A 27,033-nucleotide genomic window follows, 5' to 3' on the forward strand; every position below is an offset into this window, starting at 1 on the left:
TCTTCACCTCAGCTCTTGTGTTGATCCAACCAGACCTCAGAAGGCCATTTGTCATTGAAGTAGACGCTTCAGACATCGGTGTAGGAGCTGTCCAATCCCAATCCCCACACAGGCCCCAGAGGGAAAATACGTTCTTTTCACGACGGTTTTCGCCAGCTGAAAGGAACTATGATGTTGGGGACAGAGAGCTACTAGCCATTAAACTTGCTCTGGAAGAATTCCGCCACATATTAGAGGGAGCGGAGCACCCGTTCACTATCTTCACCGATCACAAGAACCTTTCCTACCTTAGGACAGCAAAGCGACTGAACGCCCGCCAAGCCAGGTGGTCTTTGTTTTTTGATCGATTCAGATTCAGAATCTTCTTCTGTCCAGGCTCTAAAAACACAAAAGCCGACGCCCTCTCCCAGCAATACAGTCCAGATGAGGAACATCTTGAACCAGCTCCTGTGCTTCCTGCTTCCTGCTTGGTAGGATTCCTGTCTTGGAGTGTGGAGGAAACCATTCAGACCCTGGAATGGGTCGTGTCATCCCTGCGGCTGCCCGCTCAGCAGTGATTAGGTGGGCCCACACTTCTCATTTCTCCTGTCACCCTGGAACAGGTCGCACAATTAGTCTCCTTAAGCGCCATTTTTGGTGGAGAACTTGGGAACGCGATGCAAAGGAATATGTTGCTGCATGTGAGATCTGTGCCTGAAGCTAAAGACCCGGACTCAGCAGCCTTCCAGACTCCTACAACCTGGAGTCATCCCTGTTGGAGCTTGTCAGTAGCAAAGGCCTGAAGGTACAAAAATGAATACTGAAGAGAGCTTAACACCATTCCTGCTTGAATTTGAAGGCCGATTTAAGTCTATCCTTTCAGAGTTCCAGAGTTAAACACAGGCTGAATATCCAACTGTGACAAACATTGTCCTGCATACAGGGTCAAACGATGTGTCCAAACAACAATGGGAGGTTCTGAAACGGGACTTTATTGGATTATTAAACACTGTAAACTCTCTGAATGCAGCTGTATTCATCAGTGGACCTGTACCGCCGGTCAGAGGAGGAGACGAGAGATTCAGCAGGCTGTTTACACTGAATAAATGGCTTATATCAGCATGTGCTGACCACTCAGTGCATTTTATTGACAACTTTAATATTTTTTGGGAACGCAGGCATCTGTTTAAAGCAAATGGATTTAATTTTAACAAGTCAGGGGTGAAACTGTTCACCTCCAACTTGTTTTATTCCATACGTCATCCATCTGTGCTTGGAGCCAAGGCTGAGATAAACGAGGAGTTATCTCATAAAGAGGAACAAACAGTACTCCAAGAACAGACAAAGCCCAGCAGAAACCTTGAGGAGGAGCTCCATCTGCCCCCACCCGGGAAGAGCCTCAGAAAGGAGAGACATCTGAGGCAAGAAGAGGCAAGAAGAGGGGTCCCTATTTGCCTCCAACTCTCTCAACAACACCAACGACCAGGACCAGGATCTTCCCCAGTCCCCCAAACCCCTGACAGGCCATCACCCCCATCACCCTCCTCCCCCTCCCTTTCTCCCTCCTCCCCACACCTGAAATTCACTGAAGAGATGATGGAGCGGGTCAATGCTGGGCTCAGATCTACCCCCCGGCCCAATCCCTCTTTGTCCCCCATAAACCCCCCACCAAAGCAGCCAAAGGTTCGCCACCGAGCCCCACCCTCAACAGAGCAATCGAAGTCACATTGCCCAGCCTCGCCCCCCTTAGTTCCTCCTTACCACCTTCATGCTTTGTCTCCGCAGTCTGATGTGTGATGTGTGGAGGGTCCGGGCTGCGAGGATTATGGCAGTGGTGACTTTTCCCAGGAGAAGCTGGGACCCTGTTTACTAGAAGGTTTTAAAATTTCTGTACTTTTAGGTGACAGGAGACATGTGGCCTGGTCAAAACACAGAGAGCTGCACTCTAAAAGATCTTTAAACATAGTAAACATACCTTGTGTGCCACAGACTGCTCCCAAACACGAGGGGACAAGTAATGCCTCTAAAACACTTAAGTTGGCTTTATTAAACGTTAGATCTTTAGCTGGGAAAACATTTTTAATTAATGATTTAATCACTGAGCACAGCCTTGATTTTATGTTTTTAACTGAAACTTGGTTGGACCAAAGTAACAGTGGAGCTGTTCTCATCGAGACGACCCCTCCTAACTACAGTTTTATCAGTGAGGCCAGGGTGAGCAGGAGAGGAGGAGGGGTTGCTGTCTTATTTAATGAATCATTTCAATGTAAGCAGCTATCTCCTGGAAGTTTTCAGTCTTTTGAATATGTGGCTTTACAGCTGAAGGCCCCATCCAAAGTTGTGTTTCTTAATGTTTACAGGCCTCCCAAATACTGCACAGACTTTTTTAATGACCTCAGTGAACTGCTGTCTGTGATCTGTGTTGATTTCGACTGTGTAATTATTGTTGTGGATTTTAACATCCATGTGGACAACCCTCAGGACAAAGGGACTAAAGACCTGAGTAACACTCTGGGCAACTTTGGGCTGACTCAGCATGTAACAGAGGCCACACATAATAGAGGACACACTCTTGACCTACTGATCTCCAAAGGCCTGAGCATTTCAAACATTACTGTGTCTGATGTGGGCTTATCTGATCATTACTGTGTTTTCTTTGAAAGTAAAATCTCAGCCCACACAAATATATCAACAACAGTGATCACAAAACGGTGTATAACTGAAGACAGTAGTGCAATTTTTAACCAGGTCTTCCCATTAACACCTGACCTGTCCAGAGGGTCAGTCAATGAGCTCGTCAATAGCTTCAATGCTAACATGTTAAATGTAATGGACACTATTGCTCCCATTAAGGTGAAGGTTATCTCTGGAAGGAAAAAGTCTCCATGGAGAAACTCCACACTAGTGAAAAATGAAAAAAGAGAGTGTAGGAAAGCTGAGCGCAGATGGAGAAAAACAAACCTCCAGGTTCATTATGACATCTATAAAGAGAAACTTCACAATTATAATTTACAACTGAGGAGTGCAAGAAGGTCCTACTTCTCTGACATCATCACTAAAAACAGCCATAATGCTCGGGTCTTATTTTCTACAGTTGACAGGCTAACAAACCCTCCTGTGCCAGTGGCAGCTGAACTCGACCATGGCCTGCAATGACTTTGCCAAATTCTTCACAGACAAAATCCAAAAGATTAGACAAGCAGTTGGTACATCGACAGCAGATCCAGGATATGTACTGTGTCCACCGAAAAACTGTTTAAACACCATCAAACAGTTTCACCCGATTAACAGCAAAGACCTGGAGGACATCTTAGGTCAACTGAACTCCTCCTCTTGCTGTTTAGATGTCCTGCCAACAAGTTTTTTCAAAAAGGTCTCAAAGACTTTAGAGTCAGACCTGTTACAGATCGTCAACTTTTCTTTATTATCAGGTGTGTTTCCAGAATCACTAAAAACTGCTGTAATCAAACCTATACTGAAAAAGGACAATCTTGACAAGACACAAATGAAAAACTACAGGCCGATCTCAAATCTCCCATTTTTAAGTAAGATCATTGAAAAAGCAGTTTCTCAACAGCTCAGTTACTTCTTAAAACAGAATAATTGCTACGATGCCTTCCAGTCAGGTTTTAGACAGAACCACAGCACTGAAACCGCTCTGACAAAAGTGTTCAATGACATATGTCTGAATACAGACAGTGGAAAAATGTCAGTCTTAGTTTTACTGGATCTCAGTGCAGCATTTGATACAGTTGACCACAACATATTACTCAAACGACTGGAGAACTGGACAGGTCTTTCAGGAACTGTACTAAACTGGTTCAAAACATACTTAGAAAACAGGAAATACTTTGTATCAATAGGTAACTTCACATCCGAGCAGACAAGTATCACATGTGGAGTTCCCCAAGGTTCCATCTTGGGACCCCCTCTGTTTAACATTTACATGCTCCCACTGGCACAGATTATAAAGAACAACAAAATAAACTACCACAGCTATGCAGATGACACACAAATATATATCACAATGTCACCAGGAGACCGAGGCCCTGTACAGGCTCTTGGTAAATGCATTGAGGAAATTAATGACTGGTTGTGCCACAATTTTCTCCAACTAAACAAAAACAAAACTGAAGTAATAGTCTTTGGCGCCAAAGAAAAACGATTACAGGTCACCAGAGAACTTCAATCCATACATCTAAAAACCACAAACCAGGCGAGAAATTTGGGTGTAGTGATGGATGCAGACCTAAACTTAGAAAAACACACTAAGCCAATAACAAAGTCAGCTTACTATCACCTCAAGAATATTTCAAGGATAAAAGATCTGATGTCTCAACAGGACCTGGAAAAACTAGTCCATGCATTCATTTTTAGTAGGCTTGATTACTGTAACAGCATCTTTACAGGTCTACCTAAAAAAATCAGTCAGACAACTACAGCTCATTCAGAACTCTGCTGCTCGAGTCCTCACTAAGACCAAAAAAGTGGACCACATCAGTCCAGCTCTGAGGTCTTTACACTGGCTGCCTGTCCGTCAGAGGATAGACTTTAAAGTCCTGATGCTGGTCTATAAAGCTCTGAATGGTTTAGGACCAAAATACATCAGTGACCTCCTGACCCAGTATGAACCTTCCAGATCCCTCAGGTCATATGGATCCGGTCTTTTATCAGTTCCCAGAGTCAGAACCAGACACGGAGAAGCTGCATTCAGCTTTTATGCTCCTTATATCTGGAACAAACTCCCAGAAAGCCTCAGATCAGCTGAAACACTCAGTTTATTTAAATCCAGGCTGAAGACTCACCTATTCTCAGCTGCATTTGAATAAAGCACCAAATCCACACTTTTAAGCTTACATTTCAAAACTTACACTAACTACTGATCTTATCTATTTCTGATTTTATCTGTTTTGATTTTATATACTGTTTTGTTTGTTTGTTAAGCTTAAATTTCCAAACTTACATTAACTACTGATTTTATCTACTGTTCTGATTTTATCTGTTTTGATTTTATATACTGTTTTGTTTGTTTGTTTGTTTGTTAAGTGGGTTTAGAGCTCTGGGTAGCTCCCCAGCTGGGTCTAGACTGGGTCTAGAGAGTATTTTAAATTCAGGGAATTTAAAATAGAAAGTAGCTCGTCCACAGAAGGACTGGTAGCTCCCCTTACGATAAGGGTTCAGATCGCGCGAACAGGTGTGGGATTAGAGCTCTGGGTAGCTCCCCAGCTGGGTCTAGACTGGGTCTAGAGAGTATTTTAAATTCAGGGAATTTAAAATAGAAAGTAGCTCGTCCACAGAAGGACTGGTAGCTCCCCTTATGATAAGGGTTCAGATCGCGCGAACAGGTGTGGGATTAGAGCTCTGGGTAGCTCCCCAGCTGGGTCTAGACTGGGTCTAGAGAGTATTTTAAATTCAGGGAATTTAAAATAGAAAGTAGCTCGTCCACAGAAGGACTGGTAGCTCCCCTTATGATAAGGGTTCAGATCGCGCGAACAGGTGTGGGATTAGAGCTCTGGGTAGCTCCCCAGCTGGGTCTAGACTGGGTCTAGAGAGTATTTTAAATTCAGGGAATTTAAAATAGAAAGTAGCTCGTCCACAGAAGGACTGGTAGCTCCCCTTACGATAAGGGTTCAGATCGCGCGAACAGGTGTGAAATGTGTGTGTTTAGTTAGTTTGTTTGTTTGCTTGTTTTAATCAATTTTAAATCATGCTTTTTATTTGTTTTTGTTTCTAATGTCTCTGTAAAGCACTTTGAATCACCTTGTTGTTGAATTGTGCTATACAAATGAATTTGCCTTGCCTTGCCTTGCCTTGCCTTACCTGTGGCTCGTTGGTCTAGGCGTATGATTCTCGCTTTGGGTGCGAGAGGTTCCGGGTTCAAATCCTGGACGAGCCCCCTTAAAATCACCAGCTCTTAGCTTCATGGAATTCTTTGGTAAGACACATTCCTTCTGGGGCATTGTAAATGTGCTGTGTGCCAAGCCATTCAATGTGATGTGTGACACCAATTTGTCTTTCTAAAATAACGTTTTTGATTTTGTGAAGGAGTCACTCTCATGACTCATTGAGTGATGCCATTGACTGCATAGTCCCTGCCATGCAATCTGTATATGTCACATTTTGAGATTGCCTTGGAAACATTACTGGGCAGGTACTAAAAAAATACCTGTAACCAGGTACTATCACCTAATGGAAACTTTAAAGATCGAGCTGAGTCAAGTTAAGCCAAGCTAGGTAGGTGCAAGTGGAAAAGGGCTATTAGAGATCACAAACTCTGATCAAAATTGAGGCCATTCAATCAGAATCAGAATCAGAAACTTTATTGTCATTGTCACGAGAACAACGAAATGAAGAATGGTCCCCGATCATTGCATCATCCCTAGCAATATCAAAATATAAATAAAACAATAAAATTCAATAAATAAAATAGATAGAATACTTAAAATACTAATAAGATGTAACAGTAAAACATTCACATACATTCCCACACACATGCTTCAGGCCGTGCATAGATTAACACAAGAGTGGCGTGATGGACATTTTTTTTGTAGTATTCAGATGTGTTATTGCAGTTGGATAACAGCTGTGTTTGAGTCTATTAGTCCTTGCTCTGATTGCCCTGTACCGTCTGCCTGAGGGCAACAGTTCGAACAGGGAGTGGCCAGGATGTGAGGTGTCTTTTATGATGTTTTGGGCCTTTTTAAAACAGTGGGCATTGTGTAGAACTTCCAGTGTGGGAAGAGGGCAGCCAGTGATCTTTTGGGCGGTGTTAATGATCCCTTGGAGTGCTTTCCTCTGAGCCCCTGTGCAGCTAGTGTACCAAATACATATGCAGTAAGTTAGAACACTCTCAATGGTGGCTCTGTAGAAGGACACCAGCAGTTTCTGTGTGATGTTATTCCTCCTGAGAATTCTCAGGAAGTACAGTCTCTGTTGGGCCTTTTTCAGCAGCTCGGAGGTGTTCACACTCCAGGAAAGGTTCTCCTCTATATTGACTCCCAGGAAGCGGAAGCTTGCCACCCTTTCTACACAGTCCCCATTTATGAATAGTGGTTGGATCTCTGCCTTTTTCCTTCTGAAATCTATTATGAGTTCTTTGGTTTTTGAAGTGTTGAGGAGGAGGTTATTGGCCTTACACCATGACGTCAGCTGCTCCACCTCGTCTCTGTACGTAGACTCGTCTCCCTTGGTAATGAGCCCCACCACTGTGGTGTCATCTTCAAATTTCACAAAGATGTTGCTGTGGTGGCGAGGAGTGCAGTCGTGTGTGTAGAGAGAGTAGAGCAGTGGACTGAGCACACAGCCCTGGGGTGAGCCAGTGCTGAGACTCAGGGCTGAGGATGTGTGATGGCCAACTCTGACTCTCTGTCTACGGCCCGAGAGGAAGCTGTTGATCCACATGCAGGTGCTGTATGGAAGCCCCAGGTCTTGTAGCTTGGCCACCAGTTTATGTGGAAGGATGGTGTTAAAAGCTGAGCAGTAATCCACGAAGAGCATCCGCACATAGCTACCATGCTCTTCCAGGTGAGTTAATGCAGCATGGAGTGCTGTGGCTACAGCGTCTTCCGTGGACCGGTTTGCTCTGTAGGCAAACTGGTGTGGATCCAGGCTGCGGGGCAGGGCTGCTGTGATGTGTCTGCAGACCAGCTTCTCAAAGCATTTCATTACCACTGGGGTGAGTGCCACCGGTCTGTAGTCATTCAGGCCGGTGATGTGGGGCTTCTTAGGCAAGGGGACTATGGTGGAGGACTTCAGGCAGAGTGGGACAGTCGCCTGTGCGAGGGATTTGTTGAAGATCCTGGTGAAGATCCCAGCCAGCTGTTCTGCACAATCCCTCAATATTCGACCTGGCACACCATCAGGACCCGCCGCCTTCCTCGGGTTAACAGCCTGCAGCATGCGCCTCACCTCGTGCTCTTCCAGGGTGAGGGTGGTGCAGCTATGGGTGGCGTGTTGCTGCTGTGGCTCCAATACCTCCGGTACCCTGGTCTCAAAGCGGGCGAAGAAGATATTCAGCTCCTCTGCCAGCTCCAGGTCACCGTCCGCAGCTCCGAGATTGATCTTATAGTTGGTTAGGTGCCGGATGCCTTGCCACACCTGCCGGCTGGTATTACTCTTCAGATGGTCCTCAATCCTCCTCCTATAGTCCCCCTTTGCCTCTCTGATGCCTCTCTTCAGGTTGGATCGGGCTGTGGTGTAGTAATCCCTGTTGCCAGACCTGAACGCAATGTTCCTCTCCTGCAGCAGCTGCCTGACCTCCCGGGTCATCCAGGGCTTTTGGTTGGGATAAGCCCGGATCCGTTTGACTGCTGTAACAGTGTCTATGCAGTGTTTTATATAGCAGAGGACACTGTCTGTGAACATTTCCAAGTCCTGATGTTCAAAGATATCCCAGTTAGTCCTGTCAAAACAGTCCTGCAGCTGCTGAGAGGCACCCTCTGACCATATGGTAATATTCTTTGTGATGGTAAGAGCAGTTTTCTTGAGGGGGGCATATGCAGGGATTAGAAACAGTGACAAGTGGTCAGACTGACCCAGATGTGGCAAAAGTCTGGCCCTGTAGCCCATTTTGATGTTGGAATAAACTGCAATTTCGGTGTAAAGACGTTAAACTACATATGTGAAGGTCTCATAATGGTTTCACCTCTGCTGATAATTACCCACGCCTTTTTTCCACCCCTTGGCTCATGTGATGTGTTTCATAGTTGGTCAACGACCCTGGTAAAGACAACCCGCTCTGGGTTTTAAATACCTGGGACTCTCCAACGTTTAGTTTTGGATCTAACGAAGGTTCTCAGAGGAGAGGTGAAAGGTCTTCAAGGCACTTAGAGAATTCCAGCTGCTTTCTTTCAAAGCTCATCAGACTACCATGACGTGGATGACTGGGAACCCTTTTTTCTCATTCACTGTGTGCAGTCCCTCTGGAGTCATCCCTGTTGGAGCTTGTCAGTAGCAAAGGCCTGAAGGTACAAAAATGAATACTGAAGAGAGCTTAACACCATTCCTGCTTGAATTTGAAGGCCGATTTAAGTCTATCCTTTCAGAGTTGCAGAGTTAAGTACAGGCTTCCTGAGGCTCGTTGGTCTAGGCGTATGATTCTCGCTTAGGGTGCGAGAGGTCCCGAGTTCAAATCCCGGACGAGCCCCCTTAAAATCACAACCTCTTAGCTTCATGGAATTCTTTGGTAAGACACATTCCTTCTGGGGCATTGTAAATGTGTTGTGTGCCAAACCTTTCTGTGACATCAACTTGTATTTCTAAAATAACGTTGTTGCTTTTGTGAAGGAGTCACTCTCATGACTCATTGAGTGATGCCATTGACTGCACAGTCCCTGCCACGCAATCTGTATATGTCACATTTTGAGATTGCCTTGGAAACCTTACTGGGCAGGTACTAAAAAATACCTGTAACCAGGTACTATCACCTAATGGAAACTTTAAAGATCGAGCTGAGTCAAGTTAAGCCAAGCTAGGTAGGTGCTAGTGGAAAAGGGCTATTAGAGATCACAAACTCTGATCGAAATTGAGGCCATTCAATTTCGGTGTAAAGACGTTAAACTACATATGTGAAGGTCTCATAATGGTTTCACCTGAAACCTCTGCTGATAATTACCCACGCCTTTTTTCCACCCCTTGGCTCATGTGATGTGTTTCATAGTTGGTCAACGACCCTGGTAAAGACAACCCGCTCTGGGTTTTAAATACCTGGGACTCTCCAACGTTTAGTTTTAGATCTAACGAAGGTTCTCAGAGGAGAGGTGAAAGGTCTTCAAGGCACTTAGAGAATTCCAGCTGCTTTCTTTCAAAGCTCATCAGACTACCATGACGTGGATGACTGGGAACCCTTTTTTCTCATTCACTGTGTGCAGTCCCTCTGGAGTCATCCCTGTTGGAGCTTGTCAGTAGCAAAGGCCTGAAGGTACAAAAATGAATACTGAAGAGAGCTTAACACCATTCCTGCTTGAATTTGAAGGCCGATTTAAGTCTATCCTTTCAGAGTTCCAGACTTAAACACATGTTTCCTGTGGCTCGTTGGTCTAGGCGTATGATTCTCGCTTAGGGTGCGAGAGGTCCTGGTTTCAAATCCCGGACGAGCCCCCTTAAAATCACAAGCTCTTAGCTTCATGGAATTCTTTGGTAAGACACATTCCTTCTGGGGCATTGTAAATGTGTTGTGTGCCAAACCTTTCTATGTCATCTGTGACATCAACTTGTATTTCTAAAATAACGTTGTTGATTTTGTGAAGGAGTCACTCTCATGAGTCATTGAGTGATGCCATTGACTGCACAGTCCCTGCCACGCAATCTGTATATGTCACATTTTGAGATTGCCTTGGAAACCTTACTGGGCAGGTACTAAAAAAATACCTGTAACCAGGTACTATCACCTAATGGAAACTTTAAAGATCGAGCTGAGTCAAGTTAAGCCAAGCTAGGTAGGTGCAAGTGGAAAAGCGTTAGAGATCACAAACTCTGATCGAAATTGAGGCCATTCAATTTCGGTGTAAAGACGTTAAACTACATATGTGAAGGTCTCATAATGGTTTCACCTCTGCTGATAATTACCCACGCCTTTTTTCCACCCCTTGGCTCATGTGATGTGTTTCATAGTTGGTCAACGACCCTGGTAAAGACAACCCGCTCTGGGTTTTAAATACCTGGGACTCTCCAACGTTTAGTTTTAGATCTAACGAAGGTTCTCAGAGGAGAGGTGAAAGGTCTTCAAGGCACTTAGAGAATTCCAGCTGCTTTCTTTCAAAGCTCATCAGACTACCATGACGTGGATGACTGGGAACCCTTTTTTCTCATTCACTGTGTGCAGTCCCTCTGGAGTCATCCCTGTTGGAGCTTGTCAGTAGCAAAGGCCTGAAGGTACAAAAATGAATACTGAAGAGAGCTTAACACCATTCCTGCTTGAATTTGAAGGCCGATTTAAGTCTATCCTTTCAGAGTTCCAGACTTAAACACATGCTTCCTGTGGCTCGTTGGTCTAGGCGTATGATTCTCGCTTAGGGTGCGAGAGGTCCCGGGTTCAAATCCCGGACGAGCCCCCTTAAAATCACAAGCTCTTAGCTTCATGGAATTCTTTGGTAAGACACATTCCTTCTGGGGCATTGTAAATGTGTTGTGTGCCAAACCTTTCTATGTCATCTGTGACATCAACTTGTATTTCTAAAATAACGTTGTTGATTTTGTGAAGGAGTCACTCTCATGAGTCATTGAGTGATGCCATTGACTGCACAGTCCCTGCCACGCAATCTGTATATGTCACATCTTGAGATTGCCTTGGAAACCTTACTGGGCAGGTACTAAAAAATACCTGTAACCAGGTACTATCACCTAATGGAAACTTTAAAGATCGAGCTGAGTCAAGTTAAGCCAAGCTAGGTAGGTGCAAGTGGAAAAGGGCTATTAGAGATCACAAACTCTGATCGAAATTGAGGCCATTCAATTTCGGTGTAAAGACGTTAAACTACATATGTGAAGGTCTCATAATGGTTTCACCTCTGCTGATAATTACCCACACCTTTTTTCCACCCCTTGGCTCATGTGATGTGTTTCATAGTTGGTCAACGACCCTGGTAAAGACAACCCGCTCTGGGTTTTAAATACCTGGGACTCTCCAACGTTTAGTTTTAGATCTAACGAAGGTTCTCAGAGGAGAGGTGAAAGGTCTTCAAGGCACTTAGAGAATTCCAGCTGCTTTCTTTCAAAGCTCATCAGACTACCATGACGTGGATGACTGGGAACCCTTTTTTCTCATTCACTGTGTGCAGTCCCTCTGGAGCAGGGCTCTAGACTAACTTTTTGACATGGGCGCACCGGTACGCCTAACTTTAAAAATTTAGGCGTACCGGCACAAAAGTTAGGCGCACTCAAATTTTTCAACCGCATCGCTTAACACCGCAGTTTTACATGTGCACTTTCTTTGGGGGGGGAAGTCCATACAGACAATATTAATTTCTAAATTATTAACTAACAAACTTGTGCTTAAAGTGCTTTGTCAATATTGTAGAAAATGTTAAAAACTTAATCATCATCTTGGCCTCCTCTGACGACCTGTTTGCTGCTGTCTGCTGCTGAAAGGCCGTGGGGAGAGGGGACACTTGGGCAGTGCATTTACTGCAGCATATAATGTGCTTTTTCAGCATTCAAATATTGATGGCACCGTGTCAGAGCACTGGCTATGAATTTCAGACAGATCAGGCCTTAACTTAACAAAAAAGTTATCAATAGTTCTTTTCATCTTTTCTTATTACCCACAGCTACAGTACATCCACTTCTCTCAGGCCTAGGCTGCTCACTAGGGCTGAGTATCATCACTGATTTCTATAATCCATTCAATTCCGGTTCTCAAAGTCCTGATTTGATTCAATTTAGCCTCAGACAGTCAGAAATATTATAATTCTGATCATTTATCAGTACTGATACACATGAGACTTCATCAGAATTGTGAAAATCACAGCAGATGCCTTTGTGTGAAAGTAACAGAATAAAACACAGGAAAACATGAAGGAGATTTTCCTGGTCTGGCTTTTTATAGCAGATAACCTTAAAAATATTCTGCAATTTTGCATAATTTTAAGAAATTAAAATTTCTTCAGTATTGAACAGCAGAAATTAGGCTTTCTTGTCCGAGGTCATTTAAGTGAAAAAAGAAAAAGCGCTGTAAACAACGCTAGACTGGTGGGTAATAAGCGAATGAATAATGCAGAAAACAGATTTGAGACGGGAAACTGTTCCTGAAGTACAGAGAGAGAGAGAGAGCTGTGCAGGAAGTGTGATTTTTATCGTGGTGGAAGCAAAACAGCAAAAGTCAGAGGGAATTCATGACGACATTGATCAAATGTGAAGCGCAGTTTGCTGCTTCTTTTGCTGCAGGCTTGGTGAATTTTGGTTGGAGAGAGGCAAAACCTGCAGCTCAGAATCAGCGCAAAAAGACGTAAACACAGCGCGGACCCGAAGAATCGCTAAGCTCCGACAGCGTGTCCGTGTTCAGGCCGTCGGGTGAGAAAGCCGAGAAAGACGAAGCTGATTCTGATGTGTTGGGTCCGCTCCGTGTTTAGGTCTTTGTGTGGAATCCGTTAATGAATTGATATCGCTTTATTCAAGCTACTCACCTCTCTCTTCCACCTGCACTTTCAACTGGACCACGGCCAATCAGAGAGGTCCCGCCCCTGACTATCTCTGATTGGTTTAGTCCACGATAGGGGCATAATGTGTGTCTGTTGTTGACCACACGGAGAGTTACAGAGATTTTTTTTTTGTTACCGGAACAGTTGGTCGCACCTGTGCGACCAAATATTTATTTTTAGTCGCACCACTGAAAAATTTGGTCGCATTTGCGACCAAATTGGTCGCACTCTAGAGCCCTGCCTCTGGAGTCATCCCTGTTGGAGCTTGTCAGTAGCAAAGGCCTGAAGGTACAAAAATGAATACTGAAGAGAGCTTAACACCATTCCTGCTTGAATTTGAAGGCCGATTTAAGTCTATCCTTTCAGAGTTCCAGACTTAAACACAGGCTTCCTGTGGCTCGTTGGTCTAGGCGTATGATTCTCGCTTTGGGTGCGAGAGGTCCCGGGTTCAAATCCCAGACGAGCCCCCTTAAAATCACAAGCTCTTAGCTTCATGGAACTCTTTGGAAAGACACATTCCTTCTGGGGCATTGTAAATGTGTTGTGTGCCAAACCGTTCAATGTGATGTGTGACACCAATTTGTCTTTCTAAAACAACGTTTGTGAAGGAGTCACTCTCATGAGTGATGCCATTGACTGCACAGTCCCTGCCACGCAATCTGTATATGTCACATTTTGAGATTGCCTTGGAAACCTTACTGGGCAGGTACTAAAAAAATACCTGTAACCAGGTATTATCACCTAATGGAAACTTTAAAGATCGAGCTGAGTCAAGTTAAGCCAAGCTAGGTAGGTGCAAGTGGAAAAGCGTTAGAGATCACAAACTCTGATCGAAATTGAGGCCATTCAATTTCGGTGTAAAGACGTTAAACTACATATGTGAAGGTCTCATAATGGTTTCACCTCTGCTGATAATTACCCACGCCTTTTTTCCACCCCTTGGCTCATGTGATGTGTTTCATAGTTGGTCAACGACCCTGGTAAAGACAACCCGCTCTGGGTTTTAAATACCTGGGACTCTCCAACGTTTAGTTTTAGATCTAACGAAGGTTCTCAGAGGAGAGGTGAAAGGTCTTCAAGGCACTTAGAGAATTCCAGCTGCTTTCTTTCAAAGCTCATCAGACTACCATGACGTGGATGACTGGGAACCCTTTTTTCTCATTCACTGTGTGCAGTCCCTCTGGAGTCATCCCTGTTGGAGCTTGTCAGTAGCAAAGGCCTGAAGGTACAAAAATGAATACTGAAGAGAGCTTAACACCATTCCTGCTTGAATTTGAAGGCCGATTTAAGTCTATCCTTTCAGAGTTCCAGACTTAAACACATGCTTCCTGTGGCTCGTTGGTCTAGGCGTATGATTCTCGCTTAGGGTGCGAGAGGTCCCGGGTTCAAATCCCGGACGAGCCCCCTTAACATCACAAGCTCTAAGCTTCATGGAATTCGTTGGTAAGACACATTCCTTCTGGGGCATTGTAAATGTGTTGTGTGCCAAACCGTTCAGTGTGACACCAATTTGTCTTTCTAAAATAACGTTTGTGAAGGAGTCATTGAGTGATGCCATTGACTGCACAGTCCCTGCCACGCAATCTGTATATGTCACATTTTGAGATTGCCTTGGAAACCTTACTGGGCAGGTACTAAAAAAATACCTGTAACCAGGTACTATAACCTAATGGAAACTTTAAAGATCGAGCTGAGTCAAGTTAAGCCAAGCTAGGTAGGTGCAAGTGGAAAAGGGCTATTAGAGATCACAAACTCTGATCGAAATTGAGGCCATTCAATTTCGGTGTAAAGACGTTAAACTACATATGTGAAGGTCTCATAATGGTTTCACCTCTGCTGATAATTACCCACACCTTTTTTCCACCCCTTGGCTCATGTGATGTGTTTCATAGTTGGTCAACGACCCTGGTAAAGACAACCCGCTCTGGGTTTTAAATACCTGGGACTCTCCAACGTTTAGTTTTAGATCTAACGAAGGTTCTCAGAGGAGAGGTGAAAGGTCTTCAAGGCACTTAGAGAATTCCAGCTGCTTTCTTTCAAAGCTCATCAGACTACCATGACGTGGATGACTGGGAACCCTTTTTTCTCATTCACTGTGTGCAGTCCCTCTGGAGCAGGGCTCTAGACTAACTTTTTGACATGGGCGCACCGGTACGCCTAACTTTAAAAATTTAGGCGTACCGGCACAAAAGTTAGGCGCACTCAAATTTTTCAACCGCATCGCTTAACACCGCAGTTTTACATGTGCACTTTCTTTGGGGGGGGAAGTCCATACAGACAATATTAATTTCTAAATTATTAACTAACAAACTTGTGCTTAAAGTGCTTTGTCAATATTGTCGAAAATGTTAAAAACTTAATCATCATCTTGGCCTCCTCTGACGACCTGTTTGCTGCTGTCTGCTGCTGAAAGGCCGTGGGGAGAGGGGACACTTGGGCAGTGCATTTACTGCAGCATATAATGTGCTTTTTCAGCATTCAAATATTGATGGCACCGTGTCAGAGCACTGGCTATGAATTTCAGACAGATCAGGCCTTAACTTAACAAAAAAGTTATCAATAGTTCTTTTCATCTTTTCTTATTACCCACAGCTACAGTACATCCACTTCTCTCAGGCCTAGGCTGCTCACTAGGGCTGAGTATCATCACTGATTTCTATAATCCATTCAATTCCGGTTCTCAAAGTCCTGATTTGATTCAATTTAGCCTCAGACAGTCAGAAATATTATAATTCTGATCATTTATCAGTACTGATACACATGAGACTTCATCAGAATTGTGAAAATCACAGCAGATGCCTTTGTGTGAAAGTAACAGAATAAAACACAGGAAAACATGAAGGAGATTTTCCTGGTCTGGCTTTTTATAGCAGATAACCTTAAAAATATTCTGCAATTTTGCATAATTTTAAGAAATTAAAATTTCTTCAGTATTGAACAGCAGAAATTAGGCTTTCTTGTCCGAGGTCATTTAAGTGAAAAAAGAAAAAGCGCTGTAAACAACGCTAGACTGGTGGGTAATAAGCGAATGAATAATGCAGAAAACAGATTTGAGACGGGAAACTGTTCCTGAAGTACAGAGAGAGAGAGAGAGCTGTGCAGGAAGTGTGATTTTTATCGTGGTGGAAGCAAAACAGCAAAAGTCAGAGGGAATTCATGACGACATTGATCAAATGTGAAGCGCAGTTTGCTGCTTCTTTTGCTGCAGGCTTGGTGAATTTTGGTTGGAGAGAGGCAAAACCTGCAGCTCAGAATCAGCGCAAAAAGACGTAAACACAGCGCGGACCCGAAGAATCGCTAAGCTCCGACAGCGTGTCCGTGTTCAGGCCGTCGGGTGAGAAAGCCGAGAAAGACGAAGCTGATTCTGATGTGTTGGGTCCGCTCCGTGTTTAGGTCTTTGTGTGGAATCCGTTAATGAATTGATATCGCTTTATTCAAGCTACTCACCTCTCTCTTCCACCTGCACTTTCAACTGGACCACGGCCAATCAGAGAGGTCCCGCCCCTGACTATCTCTGATTGGTTTAGTCCACGATAGGGGCATAATGTGTGTCTGTTGTTGACCACATGGAGAGTTACAGAGATTTTTTTTTTGTTACCGGAACAGTTGGTCGCACCTGTGCGACCAAATATTTATTTTTAGTCGCACCACTGAAAAATTTGGTCGCATTTGCGACCAAATTGGTCGCACTCTAGAGCCCTGCCTCTGGAGTCATCCCTGTTGGAGCTTGTCAGTAGCAAAGGCCTGAAGGTACAAAAATGAATACTGAAGAGAGCTTAACACCATTCCTGCTTGAATTTGAAGGCCGATTTAAGTCTATCCTTTCAGAGTTCCAGACTTAAACACAGGCTTCCTGTGGCTCGTTGGTCTAGGCGTATGATTCTCGCTTTGGGTGCGAGAGGTCCCGGGTTCAAATCCCGGACGAGCCCCCTTAAAATCACAAGCTCTTAGCTTCATGGAATTCTTTGGAAAGACACATTCCTTCTGGGGCATTGTAAATGTGTTGTGTGCCAAACCGTTCAATGTGATGTGTGACACCAATTTGTCTTTCTAAAACAACGTTTGTGAAGGAGTCACTCTCATGACTCATTGAGTGATGCCATTGACTGCACAGTCCCTGCCACGCAATCTGTATATGTCACATTTTGAGATTGCCTTGGAAACCTTACTGGGCAGGTACTAAAAAATACCTGTAACCAGGTACTATCACCTAATGGAAACTTTAAAGATCGAGCTGAGTCAAGTTAAGCCAAGCTAGGTAGGTGCTAGTGGAAAAGGGCTATTAGAGATCACAAACTCTGATCGAAATTGAGGCCATTCAATTTCGGTGTAAAGACGTTAAACTACATATGTGAAGGTCTCATAATGGTTTCACCTGAAACCTCTGCTGATATTTACCCACGCCTTTTTTCCACCCCTTGGCTCATGTGATGTGTTTCATAGTTGGTCAACGACCCTGGCAAAGACAACCCGCTCTGGGTTTTAAATACCTGGGACTCTCCAACGTTTAGTTTTAGATCTAACGAAGGTTCTCAGAGGAGAGGTGAAAGGTCTTCAAGGCACTTAGAGAATTCCAGCTGCTTTCTTTCAAAGCTCATCAGACTACCATGACGTGGATGACTGGGAACCCTTTTTTCTCATTCACTGTGTGCAGTCCCTCTGGAGTCATCCCTGTTGGAGCTTGTCAGTAGCAAAGGCCTGAAGGTACAAAAATGAATACTGAAGAGAGCTTAACACCATTCCTGCTTGAATTTGAAGGCCGATTTAAGTCTATCCTTTCAGAGTTCCAGACTTAAATACAGGCTTCCTGTGGCTCGTTGGTCTAGGCGTATGATTCTCGCTTTGGGTGCGAGCGGTCCCGGGTTCAAATCCCGGACGAGCCCCCTTAAAATCACAAGCTCTTAGCTTCATGGAATTCTTTGGAAAGACACATTCCTTCTGGGGCATTGTAAATGTGTTGTGTGCCAAACCGTTCAATGTGATCTGGGACACCAATTTGTCTTTCTAAAACAACGTTTGTGAAGGAGTCACTCTCATGACTCATTGAGTGATGCCATTGACTGCACAGTCCCTGCCACGCAATCTGTATATGTCACATTTTTTTAGATTGCCTTGGAAACCTTACTGGGCAGGTACTAAAAAAATACCTGTAACCAGGTACTATCACCTAATGGAAACTTTAAAGATCGAGCTGAGTCAAGTTAAGCCAAGCTAGGTAGGTGCAAGTGGAAAAGCGTTAGAGATCACAAACTCTGATCGAAATTGAGGCCATTCAATTTCGGTGTAAAGACGTTAAACTACATATGTGAAGGTCTCATAATGGTTTCACCTCTGCTGATAATTACCCACGCCTTTTTTCCACCCCTTGGCTCATGTGATGTGTTTCATAGTTGGTCAACGACCCTGGTAAAGACAACCCCCTCTGGGTTTTAAATACCTGGGACTCTCCAACGTTTAGTTTTAGATCTAACGAAGGTTCTCAGAGGAGAGGTGAAAGGTCTTCAAGGCACTTAGAGAATTCCAGCTGCTTTCTTTCAAAGCTCATCAGACTACCATGACGTGGATGACTGGGAACCCTTTTTTCTCATTCACTGTGTGCAGTCCCTCTGGAGTCATCCCTGTTGGAGCTTGTCAGTAGCAAAGGCCTGAAGGTACAAAAATGAATACTGAAGAGAGCTTAACACCATTCCTGCTTGAATTTGAAGGCCGATTTAAGTCTATCCTTTCAGAGTTCCAGACTTAAACACATGCTTCCTGTGGCTCGTTGGTCTAGGCGTATGATTCTCGCTTAGGGTGCGAGAGGTCCCGGGTTCAAATCCCGGACGAGCCCCCTGAACATCACAAGCTCTAAGCTTCATGGAATTCTTTGGTAAGACACATTCCTTCTGGGGCATTGTAAATGTGTTGTGTGCCAAACCGTTCAATGTGATGTGTGACACCAATTTGTCTTTCTAAAACAACGTTTGTGAAGGAGTCACTCTCATGAGTCATTGAGTGATGCCATTGACTGCACAGTCCCTGCCACGCAATCTGTATATGTCACATTTTGAGATTGCCTTGGAAACCTTACTGGGCAGGTACTAAAAAATACCTGTAACCAGGTACTATCACCTAATGGAAACTTTAAAGATCGAGCTGAGTCAAGTTAAGCCAAGCTAGGTAGGTGCTAGTGGAAAAGGGCTATTAGAGATCACAAACTCTGATCGAAATTGAGGCCATTCAATTTCGGTGTAAAGACGTTAAACTACATATGTGAAGGTCTCATAATGGTTTCACCTGAAACCTCTGCTGATATTTACCCACGCCTTTTTTCCACCCCTTGGCTCATGTGATGTGTTTCATAGTTGGTCAACGACCCTGGCAAAGACAACCCGCTCTGGGTTTTAAATACCTGGGACTCTCCAACGTTTAGTTTTAGATCTAACGAAGGTTCTCAGAGGAGAGGTGAAAGGTCTTCAAGGCACTTAGAGAATTCCAGCTGCTTTCTTTCAAAGCTCATCAGACTACCATGACGTGGATGACTGGGAACCCTTTTTTCTCATTCACTGTGTGCAGTCCCTCTGGAGTCATCCCTGTTGGAGCTTGTCAGTAGCAAAGGCCTGAAGGTACAAAAATGAATACTGAAGAGAGCTTAACACCATTCCTGCTTGAATTTGAAGGCCGATTTAAGTCTATCCTTTCAGAGTTCCAGACTTAAACACATGCTTCCTGTGGCTCGTTGGTCTAGGCGTATGATTCTCGCTTAGGGTGCGAGAGGTCCCGGGTTCAAATCCCGGACGAGCCCCCTGAACATCACAAGCTCTAAGCTTCATGGAATTCTTTGGTAAGACACATTCCTTCTGGGGCATTGTAAATGTGTTGTGTGCCAAACCGTTCAATGTGATGTGTGACACCAATTTGTCTTTCTAAAACAACGTTTGTGAAGGAGTCACTCTCATGAGTCATTGAGTGATGCCATTGACTGCACAGTCCCTGCCACGCAATCTGTATATGTCACATTTTGAGATTGCCTTGGAAACCTTACTGGGCAGGTACTAAAAAATACCTGTAACCAGGTACTATCACCTAATGGAAACTTTAAAGATCGAGCTGAGTCAAGTTAAGCCAAGCTAGGTAGGTGCTAGTGGAAAAGGGCTATTAGAGATCACAAACTCTGATCGAAATTGAGGCCATTCAATTTCGGTGTAAAGACGTTAAACTACATATGTGAAGGTCTCATAATGGTTTCACCTCTGCTGATAATTACCCACGCCTTTTTTCCACCCCTTGGCTCATGTGATGTGTTTCATAGTTGGTCAACGACCCTGGTAAAGACAACCCCATCTAGGGTTTAAATACCTGGGACTCTCCAACATTTAGTTTTAGATCTAACGAAGGTTCTCAGAGGAGAGGTGAAAGGTCTTCAAGGCACTTAGAGAATTCCAGCTGCTTTCTTTCAAAGCTCATCAGACTACCATGACGTGGATGACTGGGAACCCTTTTTTCTCATTCACTGTGTGCAGTCCCTCTGGAGTCATCCCTGTTGGAGCTTGTCAGTAGCAAAGGCCTGAAGGTACAAAAATGAATACTGAAGAGAGCTTAACACCATTCCTGCTTGAATTTGAAGGCCGATTTAAGTCTATCCTTTCAGAGTTCCAGACTTAAACACATGCTTCCTGTGGCTCGTTGGTCTAGGCGTATGATTCTCGCTTAGGGTGCGAGAGGTCCCGGGTTCAAATCCCGGACGAACCCCCTGAACATCACAAGCTCTTAGCTTCATGGAATTCTTTGGTAAGACACATTCCTTCTGGGGCATTGTAAATGTGTTGTGTGCCAAACCGTTCAATGTGATGTGTGACACCAATTTGTCTTTCTAAAACAACGTTTGTGAAGGAGTCACTCTCATGAGTCATTGAGTGATGCCATTGACTGCACAGTCCCTGCCACGCAATCTGTATATGTCACATTTTGAGATTGCCTTGGAAACCTTACTGGGCAGGTACTAAAAAATACCTGTAACCAGGTACTATCACCTAATGGAAACTTTAAAGATCGAGCTGAGTCAAGTTAAGCCAAGCTAGGTAGGTGCTAGTGGAAAAGGGCTATTAGAGATCACAAACTCTGATCGAAATTGAGGCCATTCAATTTCGGTGTAAAGACGTTAAACTACATATGTGAAGGTCTCATAATGGTTTCACCTGAAACCTCTGCTGATATTTACCCACGCCTTTTTTCCACCCCTTGGCTCATGTGATGTGTTTCATAGTTGGTCAACGACCCTGGCAAAGACAACCCGCTCTGGGTTTTAAATACCTGGGACTCTCCAACGTTTAGTTTTAGATCTAACGAAGGTTCTCAGAGGAGAGGTGAAAGGTCTTCAAGGCACTTAGAGAATTCCAGCTGCTTTCTTTCAAAGCTCATCAGACTACCATGACGTGGATGACTGGGAACCCTTTTTTCTCATTCACTGTGTGCAGTCCCTCTGGAGTCATCCCTGTTGGAGCTTGTCAGTAGCAAAGGCCTGAAGGTACAAAAATGAATACTGAAGAGAGCTTAACACCATTCCTGCTTGAATTTGAAGGCCGATTTAAGTCTATCCTTTCAGAGTTCCAGACTTAAACACAGGCTTCCTGTGGCTCGTTGGTCTAGGCGTATGATTCTCGCTTTGGGTGCGAGAGGTCCCGGGTTCAAATCCCGGACGAGCCCCCTTAAAATCACAAGCTCTTAGCTTCATGGAATTCTTTGGAAAGACACATTCCTTCTGGGGCATTGTAAATGTGTTGTGTGCCAAACCGTTCAATGTGATGTGTGACACCAATTTGTCTTTCTAAAACAACGTTTGTGAAGGAGTCACTCTCATGAGTCATTGAGTGATGCCATTGACTGCACAGTCCCTGCCACGCAATCTGTATATGTCACATTTTGAGATTGCCTTGGAAACCTTACTGGGCAGGTACTAAAAAATACCTGTAACCAGGTACTATCACCTAATGGAAACTTTAAAGATCGAGCTGAGTCAAGTTAAGCCAAGCTAGGTAGGTGCAAGTGGAAAAGCGTTAGAGATCACAAACTCTGATCGAAATTGAGGCCATTCAATTTCGGTGTAAAGACGTTAAACTACATATGTGAAGGTCTCATAATGGTTTCACCTGAAACCTCTGCTGATATTTACCCACGCCTTTTTTCCACCCCTTGGCTCATGTGATGTGTTTCATAGTTGGTCAACGACCCTGGCAAAGACAACCCGCTCTGGGTTTTAAATACCTGGGACTCTCCAACGTTTAGTTTTAGATCTAACGAAGGTTCTCAGAGGAGAGGTGAAAGGTCTTCAAGGCACTTAGAGAATTCCAGCTGCTTTCTTTCAAAGCTCATCAGACTACCATGACGTGGATGACTGGGAACCCTTTTTTCTCATTCACTGTGTGCAGTCCCTCTGGAGTCATCCCTGTTGGAGCTTGTCAGTAGCAAAGGCCTGAAGGTACAAAAATGAATACTGAAGAGAGCTTAACACCATTCCTGCTTGAATTTGAAGGCCGATTTAAGTCTATCCTTTCAGAGTTCCAGACTTAAACACATGCTTCCTGTGGCTCGTTGGTCTAGGCGTATGATTCTCGCTTAGGGTGCGAGAGGTCCCGGGTTCAAATCCCGGACGAGCCCCCTGAACATCACAAGCTCTAAGCTTCATGGAATTCTTTGGTAAGACACATTCCTTCTGGGGCATTGTAAATGTGTTGTGTGCCAAACCGTTCAATGTGATGTGTGACACCAATTTGTCTTTCTAAAACAACGTTTGTGAAGGAGTCACTCTCATGAGTCATTGAGTGATGCCATTGACTGCACAGTCCCTGCCACGCAATCTGTATATGTCACATTTTGAGATTGCCTTGGAAACCTTACTGGGCAGGTACTAAAAAATACCTGTAACCAGGTACTATCACCTAATGGAAACTTTAAAGATCGAGCTGAGTCAAGTTAAGCCAAGCTAGGTAGGTGCTAGTGGAAAAGGGCTATTAGAGATCACAAACTCTGATCGAAATTGAGGCCATTCAATTTCGGTGTAAAGACGTTAAATTACATATGTGAAGGTCTCGTAATGGTTTCACCTCTGCTGATAATTACCCACGCCTTTTTTCCACCCCTTGGCTCATGTGATGTGTTTCATAGTTGGTCAACGACCCTGGTAAAGACAACCCGCTCTGGGTTTTAAATACCTGGGACTCTCCAACGTTTAGTTTTAGATCTAACGAAGGTTCTCAGAGGAGAGGTGAAAGGTCTTCAAGGCACTTAGAGAATTCCAGCTGCTTTCTTTCAAAGCTCATCAGACTACCATGACGTGGATGACTGGGAACCCTTTTTTCTCATTCACTGTGTGCAGTCCCTCTGGAGTCATCCCTGTTGGAGCTTGTCAGTAGCAAAGGCCTGAAGATACAAAAATGAATACTGAAGAGAGCTTAACACCATTCCTGCTTGAATTTGAAGGCCGATTTAAGTCTATCCTTTCAGAGTTCCAGACTTAAATACAGGCTTCCTGTGGCTCGTTGGTCTAGGCGTATGATTCTCGCTTTGGGTGCGAGAGGTCCCGGGTTCAAATCCCGGACGAGCCCCCTTAAAATCACAAGCTCTTAGCTTCATGGAATTCTTTGGAAAGACACATTCCTTCTGGGGCATTGTAAATGTGTTGTGTGCCAAACCGTTCAATGTGATGTGTGACACCAATTTGTCTTTCTAAAACAACGTTTGTGAAGGAGTCACTCTCATGAGTCATTGAGTGATGCCATTGACTGCACAGTCCCTGCCACGCAATCTGTATATGTCACATTTTGAGATTGCCTTGGAAACCTTACTGGGCAGGTACTAAAAAATACCTGTAACCAGGTACTATCACCTAATGGAAACTTTAAAGATCGAGCTGAGTCAAGTTAAGCCAAGCTAGGTAGGTGCTAGTGGAAAAGGGCTATTAGAGATCACAAACTCTGATCGAAATTGAGGCCATTCAATTTCGGTGTAAAGACGTTAAACTACATATGTGAAGGTCTCGTAATGGTTTCACCTCTGCTGATAATTACCCACGCCTTTTTTCCACCCCTTGGCTCATGTGATGTGTTTCATAGTTGGTCAACGACCCTGGTAAAGACAACCCCATCTAGGGTTTAAATACCTGGGACTCTCCAACATTTAGTTTTAGATCTAACGAAGGTTCTCAGAGGAGAGGTGAAAGGTCTTCAAGGCACTTAGAGAATTCCAGCTGCTTTCTTTCAAAGCTCATCAGACTACCATGACGTGGATGACTGGGAACCCTTTTTTCTCATTCACTGTGTGCAGTCCCTCTGGAGTCATCCCTGTTGGAGCTTGTCAGTAGCAAAGGCCTGAAGGTACAAAAATGAATACTGAAGAGAGCTTAACACCATTCCTGCTTGAATTTGAAGACCGATTTAAGTCTATCCTTTCAGAGTTCCAGTCTTAAACACAGGCTTCCTGTGGCTCGTTGGTCTAGGCGTATGATTCTCGCTTTGGGTGCGAGAGGTCCCGGGTTCAAATCCCGGACGATCCCCCTTAAAATCACAAGCTCTTAGCTTCATGGAATTCTTTGGAAAGACACATTCCTTCTGGGGCATTGTAAATGTGTTGTGTGCCAAACCGTTCAATGTGATCTGGGACACCAATTTGTCTTTCTAAAACAACGTTTGTGAAGGAGTCACTCTCATGAGTCATTGAGTGATGCCATTGACTGCACAGTCCCTGCCACGCAATCTGTATATGTCACATTTTGAGATTGCCTTGGAAACCTTACTGGGCAGGTACTAAAAAATACCTGTAACCAGGTACTATCACCTAATGGAAACTTTAAAGATCGAGCTGAGTCAAGTTAAGCCAAGCTAGGTAGGTGCTAGTGGAAAAGGGCTATTAGAGATCACAAACTCTGATCGAAATTGAGGCCATTCAATTTCGGTGTAAAGACGTTAAACTACATATGTGAAGGTCTCATAATGGTTTCACCTCTGCTGATATTTACCCACACCTTTTTTCCACCCCTTGGCTCATGTGATGTGTTTCATAGTTGGTCAACGACCCTGGTAAAGACAACCCGCTCTGGGTTTTAAATACCTGGGACTCTCCAACGTTTAGTTTTAGATCTAACGAAGGTTCTCAGAGGAGAGGTGAAAGGTCTTCAAGGCACTTAGAGAATTCCAGCTGCTTTCTTTCAAAGCTCATCAGACTACCATGACGTGGATGACTGGGAACCCTTTTTTCTCATTCACTGTGTGCAGTCCCTCTGGAGTCATCCCTGTTGGAGCTTGTCAGTAGCAAAGGCCTGAAGGTACAAAAATGAATACTGAAGAGAGCTTAACACCATTCCTGCTTGAATTTGAAGGCCGATTTAAGTCTATCCTTTCAGAGTTCCAGACTTAAACACATGCTACCTGTGGCTCGTTGGTCTAGGCGTATGATTCTCGCTTAGGGTGCGAGAGGTCCCGGGTTCAAATCCCGGACGAGCCCCCTTAACATCACAAGCTCTAAGCTTCATGGAATTCTTTGGTAAGACACATTCCTTCTGGGGCATTGTAAATGTGTTGTGTGCCAAACCGTTCAATGTGATCTGGGACACCAATTTGTCTTTCTAAAACAACGTTTGTGAAGGAGTCACTCTCATGAGTCATTGAGTGATGCCATTGACTGCACAGTCCCTGCCACGCAATCTGTATATGTCACATTTTGAGATTGCCTTGGAAACCTTACTGGGCAGGTACTAAAAAATACCTGTAACCAGGTACTATCACCTAATGGAAACTTTAAAGATCGAGCTGAGTCAAGTTAAGCCAAGCTAGGTAGGTGCTAGTGGAAAAGGGCTATTAGAGATCACAAACTCTGATCGAAATTGAGGCCATTCAATTTCGGTGTAAAGACGTTAAACTACATATGTGAAGGTCTCATAATGGTTTCACCTGAAACCTCTGCTGATATTTACCCACGCCTTTTTTCCACCCCTTGGCTCATGTGATGTGTTTCATAGTTGGTCAACGACCCTGGCAAAGACAACCCGCTCTGGGTTTTAAATACCTGGGACTCTCCAACGTTTAGTTTTAGATCTAACGAAGGTTCTCAGAGGAGAGGTGAAAGGTCTTCAAGGCACTTAGAGAATTCCAGCTGCTTTCTTTCAAAGCTCATCAGACTACCATGACGTGGATGACTGGGAACCCTTTTTTCTCATTCACTGTGTGCAGTCCCTCTGGAGTCATCCCTGTTGGAGCTTGTCAGTAGCAAAGGCCTGAAGGTACAAAAATGAATACTGAAGAGAGCTTAACACCATTCCTGCTTGAATTTGAAGGCCGATTTAAGTCTATCCTTTCAGAATTCCAGACTTAAACACATACTTCCTGTGGCTCGTTGGTCTAGGCGTATGATTCTCGCTTAGGGTGCGAGAGGTCCGGGGTTCAAATCCCGGACGAGCCCCCTTAAAATCACAAGCTCTTAGCTTCATGGAATTCTTTGGTAAGACACATTCCTTCTGGGGCATTGTAAATGTGTTGTGTGCCAAACCTTTCTATGTCATCTGTGACATCAACTTGTATTTCTAAAATAACGTTGTTGATTTTGTGAAGGAGTCACTCTCATGAGTCATTGAGTGATGCCATTGACTGCACAGTCCCTGCCACGCAATCTGTATATGTCACATTTTGAGATTGCCTTGGAAACCTTACTGGGCAGGTACTAAAAAATACCTGTAACCAGGTACTATCACCTAATGGAAACTTTAAAGATCGAGCTGAGTCAAGTTAAGCCAAGCTAGGTAGGTGCTAGTGGAAAAGGGCTATTAGAGATCACAAACTCTGATCGAAATTGAGGCCATTCAATTTCGGTGTAAAGACGTTAAACTACATATGTGAAGGTCTCATAATGGTTTCACCTGAAACCTCTGCTGATATTTACCCACGCCTTT

The 27,033-nt window shown here is 44.1% G+C and overlaps 10 non-coding genes across 10 annotated transcripts; all 10 read left to right on the forward strand.

Moving 5' to 3' along the window:
• The first annotated feature begins 10,958 nt into the window (after nt 1-10,958).
• trnap-agg (transfer RNA proline (anticodon AGG)) lies at nt 10,959-11,030 on the forward strand. Its single transcript has one exon. It is a non-coding gene; the product is annotated as a tRNA-Pro (tRNA).
• A 3,417-nt stretch (nt 11,031-14,447) lies between these two features.
• trnap-agg (transfer RNA proline (anticodon AGG)) lies at nt 14,448-14,519 on the forward strand. The gene has a single exon. It is a non-coding gene; the product is annotated as a tRNA-Pro (tRNA).
• Nucleotides 14,520-16,972: 2,453 nt separating this feature from the next.
• Nucleotides 16,973-17,044, forward strand: trnap-ugg (transfer RNA proline (anticodon UGG)). The gene has a single exon. It is a non-coding gene; the product is annotated as a tRNA-Pro (tRNA).
• An 882-nt stretch (nt 17,045-17,926) lies between these two features.
• Nucleotides 17,927-17,998, forward strand: trnap-ugg (transfer RNA proline (anticodon UGG)). The gene has a single exon. It is a non-coding gene; the product is annotated as a tRNA-Pro (tRNA).
• An 875-nt stretch (nt 17,999-18,873) lies between these two features.
• trnap-agg (transfer RNA proline (anticodon AGG)) lies at nt 18,874-18,945 on the forward strand. Its single transcript has one exon. It is a non-coding gene; the product is annotated as a tRNA-Pro (tRNA).
• An 882-nt stretch (nt 18,946-19,827) lies between these two features.
• Nucleotides 19,828-19,899, forward strand: trnap-agg (transfer RNA proline (anticodon AGG)). The gene has a single exon. It is a non-coding gene; the product is annotated as a tRNA-Pro (tRNA).
• A 1,829-nt stretch (nt 19,900-21,728) lies between these two features.
• trnap-ugg (transfer RNA proline (anticodon UGG)) lies at nt 21,729-21,800 on the forward strand. Its single transcript has one exon. It is a non-coding gene; the product is annotated as a tRNA-Pro (tRNA).
• Nucleotides 21,801-22,679: 879 nt separating this feature from the next.
• Nucleotides 22,680-22,751, forward strand: trnap-agg (transfer RNA proline (anticodon AGG)). The gene has a single exon. It is a non-coding gene; the product is annotated as a tRNA-Pro (tRNA).
• Nucleotides 22,752-23,626: 875 nt separating this feature from the next.
• trnap-ugg (transfer RNA proline (anticodon UGG)) lies at nt 23,627-23,698 on the forward strand. The gene has a single exon. It is a non-coding gene; the product is annotated as a tRNA-Pro (tRNA).
• Nucleotides 23,699-25,520: 1,822 nt separating this feature from the next.
• On the forward strand, nt 25,521-25,592 carry trnap-agg (transfer RNA proline (anticodon AGG)). The gene has a single exon. It is a non-coding gene; the product is annotated as a tRNA-Pro (tRNA).
• The last annotated feature ends 1,441 nt before the right edge of the window (nt 25,593-27,033 follow it).

This window comes from Aulonocara sp. 'chitande type north' Nkhata Bay, linkage group LG18 (assembly GCF_057382095.1).
Source record: "Aulonocara sp. 'chitande type north' Nkhata Bay isolate Kocher_YH1m ecotype deep benthic linkage group LG18, A_spYH_male_GT1.1, whole genome shotgun sequence".
NCBI classification, from domain to species: Eukaryota; Metazoa; Chordata; class Actinopteri; order Cichliformes; family Cichlidae; genus Aulonocara; species Aulonocara sp. 'chitande type north' Nkhata Bay.